Source organism: Sebastes umbrosus, chromosome 19 (assembly GCF_015220745.1).
Source record: "Sebastes umbrosus isolate fSebUmb1 chromosome 19, fSebUmb1.pri, whole genome shotgun sequence".
Taxonomy (NCBI): domain Eukaryota; kingdom Metazoa; phylum Chordata; class Actinopteri; order Perciformes; family Sebastidae; genus Sebastes; species Sebastes umbrosus.
Window position 1 is genome coordinate 27,282,231 of NC_051287.1, and position 6,000 is coordinate 27,288,230.

Below are 6,000 nucleotides of genomic sequence, written 5' to 3' on the forward strand. Positions count from 1 at the left end.
AGCACTAAGAGCATGTGTAGCCGGCCCGGTGACGTCAACAAAGCACAGAGATGCTCGAATTACAACATACACAGAGGGAGAGCGTTTTCAACCTCTGCTCAGGTAGACATTACTCCTCTATATCTTTAGATAGACAATAGTTGTCTGCTGCTATATTAATGCTCTGGATATCAAATTTAGCACCTTTAAGGAAACTTAAGAGGGCAAAATTCCCCAAGTTGTTGTTAACTTTTTACAGAGGAGCAATAGAAAGCATCCTGACTGGAAACATTACAAACTGTTATGTGATGTGTACGGTTCAGGACAGGAGGGCTCTGCAGTGGGTGATTAAAACCGCCCGGAACATCACTGGTACCCTTCTAGTGAGCATCAGTGATATTGGTGAGTTGAGGTGCCTGCACAGAGCCCAAAGGATATTAAAAGACAATACCCACCCCAGCCACATCCTGTTCACTCTGCTGCCATCTGGTATCCGCTGCCGAAGCACCAGACTACAGAGCAGCTTCTCTCCTCAGGCTGTGAGACTCATCAACTCATCCTCCACACTCCACCGTAAAGAACACTTTTGCTCTTTTTGTTTTTCTTATGTAGCATAAAGGGACTACAACTGCATTTTTTAAATTAACATTGAACCTTGAACATAGTATTTATTTGTGTACATGTTTTATATGCATATTCATACTTTTTTTTTATTTTAATGTCTCATTTTCTGTATCTTTTCTTACACATTTTGAATTGCTTTGCTTCCCTATTCTGTGTTAATATGCTCAGTGACTGCTCTTTAAAATATCAAGATCACATTCAGGAAAAAAAGCTCTCACGACATGGTAAATTGTACAGACTTGACATGTTTGCATTAATCATCAATTCTAGTGATTTCTATTTACATGCATTATATTTACTGTAAATCAGAGTGAGGTGACACGTCTAAAGGAGTCATAGATCATAGGTTAAAACAGACACACTGACTTGGAACAAAAGGCAGTTAACACCAAATGTCTTAACGCCCCGAGGTCATGGCTCTGTTTGATGAAAAAAGGGAAATGTGCAAACATTGCATATTTGCTGACAAACTGCAGGGGTATTAAATTTAGTCTACTGTATATCCTTCCGGGCTTTTGACAAATATTGTAATAATATAGTGATTTCCTTCACAATGAATGAGCAATGACTTTAGTATCCCAGGAGAAGGTAGAAAGGAGGACTGCCAGATATACAAGGGGGCAAACCATTGTAGGTAAAACCTTGGTCACACCAGCTTGTGGACATGTCTTTGTCTGATAATGTGTGTGCTTGCAGAGGTGTGTGTTTGCACAGTTCTGGCCCGATGTTTGAATGTCACTGAAACCTGATCAGCCAAAGACATTCAGAGAAAAAGGAGAAGTCTCCCAGGAAGAGCTGTTTATCTCTACAATTAGCCCAAACAATACAGCCTTTTATTGGCTTTGCTGTTAAATGTGTCCTGATATCCAAACAAGTGTGTGTGTGTGTGTGTGTGTGTGTCTGTGACGCTTTGCTCAAGCTCTGCTCTCAGTTCAATGTTGCTGTCTGAGGTTTTTTTTCCCCTTGGCTGTGTTTTTTTGAATTTTCACGCATGGAGTGACAGCAGTACAAATGCACAGAACTGTGAAGAACCAACAGAGTGAACTGCCCTTCCCAAAATGCCAAGCTTGTAATTTGCAAAATGACGGAGTTGCAGAAAAAAAGGAAGAAAGTATGGTAAAGAATATGAAGAACAGTACAGAATGCCACTGAGTTGGTTATGGGATAATACATTGTCAGAAAGGTTTACTGAACAAATATGAGAAACAAACAGCTGCTTAAAGGTGAAGAGAGTAGGATTTAGCGGCAAACATCTCCTTCAAACAACTGGAGTTATTCAAGTTTCTAAAAAAAATGACATTTTACAAGATTACATTTGAACGCATCATGATAACATTAGAATTTACCTTTGCCCAATACTCATTTTTACTGAATGAACGCATCATAATGTTCTCAATGTAACATTATCAGTGGAAAAATAGTGTGCATCCCCTGAACACGTCGATTGTGAGTTTACTGCGTCCCAAACACATTTTCTGCTGTCCCCAGGACAATGGAACACTGTTAGCCTCTAGCCTTGATGGTACCTGCTTTACTGTAGAAAAACGAGTAGCATCACGTTTTCAGAATTTTGGCATTGACTTGGTAGCGAAGCATCGGTTTTCATGACGTAGCAACATGGCGGCCAGCTCCGTATGTGGATATAAATGGCTCATTCTAAGGTAATGAAAACACAACATTCTTCTTTTCAGGTGATTATAGACTAAAGAAAACATACTTATTAATATTTGATTCCATTTCTGCCGATAGATCCCCCTAATTGTTATACACTTGTCCTTTAAAAGCAGCAAAGCATGTATCCCTGAAGCTACAGTTTTTTCTGGTATCAGATAACGAGGCAATCTTTCAATGTTTTTGCACTATATTGTTTTCCATTTGTGCCAAAAGATCCCCCTAAATGTTACACACTGTTCCTTTAAATCTAGCAAGAAGTTACAGTATGTGTACACAGATACACACGTTGCACAAGTAAATTCATTGAACATTGGCACACAAGCACAAACGTACATCCACACACAAGTGCACACCGAGTACCGGTAAACGTAATCAAAGTGTCAGTCCCTATACTCTCATCAAAAGAATTCAGTGAAAAATCAATAGGGGACACAAGCAGAGGCTGTGCAGGCTGAGGGAGAAGTCTCTGCTGTTATTAATGTATAATGATGGGTCTTTCTCAAGAATCTCCAGAGGAGGGGCAAAGCGCTCGCACCTCTGAAGTGCAAAGTCAAAGGCAGTGTTGCATGTCTCTCTGGCTGCTCTGTTAATTCCCTAACTTAGCCCGAGGTTAGCCATAGGTGTGGGACATGATTGAGGTTACTGATACATCAGATTCTTTGCAGAGCTCTTCGCTCTACCCTCTCCCTTTTTCAGTTAGAATATCAACCCTGTGGGGCAAAGCGGATTCATCAAACACTGCACACATACTCACACTCAAACACACATTCTTGAGCAGCGAGGGTCCAGTGAGTACACTGAGAGTCTGGTTGCAGACTGATAGAGGTGACATTTACTAATGAGGGTAATCAGACATAAATCCGGGAGATGGAATTCCATAAGTGGCGGTGGCGCTGATGATGATCACAAAAGTGATTGTAATGATTATGAGCTTGACAATATGGTGGGTGTTTCAAACACTTTATGACCAGCAAAGCCTCTTCTTTACTGTCTTCATTACTGTCTCCGAGCTCCTAAGAATGATTATGTTCTCTATCTGTGATAATTAACAGCATTTATAGGATGGAACATAATCTGAGCTCTGCTGTTGTTGTCGTCGTCTCCTTCTCGGCTCCCATCCTCCTCAGTGAGTCAGGTGTTCCTTTTGCAACTTCGATCCACGTTTCCGTTACGGCGGCTGATGTTGTATGACTCATGCGCTCCGTGTTTTGTCGTTCTCTGTCTCGTTTCAGTTCTGTTTGCCTCTTGGCTCACCGTCAGGATGTCTCCGTGAGCCGCCGCGCTGGGTTTGTTGAATGGTTTGTAATTATCCGCGGGCCTCCCTCGGGCAATGCTCCCGGGCTCCTCTGCAAGTATATAGTGCTCCACCCACCAATGAACCCTTTCTTTTGGAGCTCCGAGAGCAGCAGGAGGACTGGGAACATGTGCATCATAAAATAAAAGGTGCAAGTAAGAGGCTTATAAAAACATACAGGCTGAAGAAATCAACCCGTCTGTGCATCGTTTACCTGCAACCTCATCGTCCTCTGCAATCAACACACACCCCCCTTGCCATTCAACATTAAAGATCAACATTGACACTCATACATATAATGACCGTGATATTTTCTTGTAAAATGTCTGGGAAAATTGGTAACACCGGTGTTGCGACAAGTTTATTAACCGGTGGGAAAATTCCTTCACCGTGACATCCCTACTCAACACTTATTTCCACTTACTTATTCTGTCTCTCTTCCCATTTTGCTGTACGGCATAAAACAAGCTTACCTACCAAGAACACACAAGCATGTGATCCTATTGCCCTCTCAAGGAATGCAAAGTCTTTAATGCACTATTTCATGTGGGGCTGAACTCCCACAGTGGTTTAAGTCCAATCTGTACCTTTTTGGGGGATTGGGAATTAAGTAGGCAGGCGGTAATCCAAAAATACTTGTTCTTGTAATGTCTTATAATTCCATTAAGACTCTTTACCCCCTGCTGGGACATTTCTGTACCTGTGGTGAAGCCCAGCCCTTTCCATTAAATCTCTCTGTATGTGTTTGGCTGTTCTCCTCTTTGGTCATGGCTATATATATATATATAAACAGTATAATAAGACTTTAATAATAAAGTGGAAAGCCTTGTTAACCGGTTCTTCTTCCTCATATAGTCCGATTCCACACATACAATTGCAGCTTTAAGTTTATTTACATCTTGCAAAGGAGAGAGGACACCTCATCTTACACTGCGAACATGGCACATCATTATTCTGAAGCTGTAGGTAGCTCTTGGGTAAGAGAGCACGCCTCACTAAGCGTTCATCCTCTACAGACACAGTGTAACCTGCCCAAAGTGAAAGATGCACTAAATAGCACGAGGGTTTTCTCAACGCTGAAGGGTCATTATGTACTAAGAGAAGATGCATACCTTTTAAGAAATATTTAAATAAGAAATATGTCAAAGTCTTTTACAAAAAGGAATGTGCCTGTTTGGTTCGGCAGGTTCATAGTACTACGTTTCTGTGTGTGATTTGGCTTGCTGCACAAATCTTCAAGGTATAATGCGATTGTTGTCATCTACAGTAGAGGTAGACCGATAAATCCATGTGGCTGATTAGTCGGTGCCGATAGGACGTTTTACAAACTATAGTTATCAGCGGAACTGGGCAGTAGTAGCCTGCGGCTCCGCATCCTCCACCAGTAATGTGGGGACGAACATCACCGATCGGCATGGAGGCTCCAGACACAAAGTCATGGTAGAGGGACAGAACAGTTGTCTCTTGAATATAAAACGCAACACTATCAGCTCTTTGTCCACGATACAAGACAGGCAGACAGGAGGAAAACAAGTCATTCACTGTTACTCTAACTTTCTTACCAATCTGGCGTGCTCTCTTCCAAATAATCCAACCAGGTAACCATTCATGAAATGAAATGAAATCACACACTTAAGGATCCTCCTTACCCCATGAACATGCACCAACATTAATGCTTTGTAAGAGTGGCATTTAACAACGTAACGTCGCCCATTGTAAATAAATAGAACATATTCCAACGATGTATTCCACCAAATCACACATCAGGATTAAAAACACCATATGTAAAAGTAGCCGACCAGGCTGCTGCAGATTTAAAGAAGATATCGGCCGATTAATCGGCTATCGGCTTTTTCCTGCTCCACACTAGCGTTATTATATCGGCCTTTAAAAATGAATTATCGATCGACCTCTAGTCTACAGTAGGCACCAAACAACACGATAGTGATGTTTACAACTAGCATGCACCCGGCACCAGCCAACAACAGTCCTGTGACCTGTGGACCATATACACTGTACTCTGTACTGTAGTCTGTGTGGGAAGGCTGGACTCAAAATGATATTTGGTGGTCTTGCCTTCCGCTCTCTCATAATCAGCCTTCAAATGATGGAGGAGGAATGTAATTTGTACATAAATTTGCGTTACCAGCATGTAATCTGCATTTGAAAGTCTGTGATCATTTCCCAGAATGTTATGGGACTGCACTGTGTGACCCCGGAGCTCTGGAAAAAGATCAGTTGGGAGAATGTGAGAGAGAAAGTCTCTCCTGTGGTGCTCTGCAGCGATATGTGTGTGAGACGGGAGATGATATTCGACTCCCTCACTCAGCCCGGGTGTCTGTGCACTTTCAGGTGAAACCGAAGAGACGGAACCAAAGAGAAGAATGAAAATGATACATAATAATCCTAATATCACAGTCTTGCTGCTT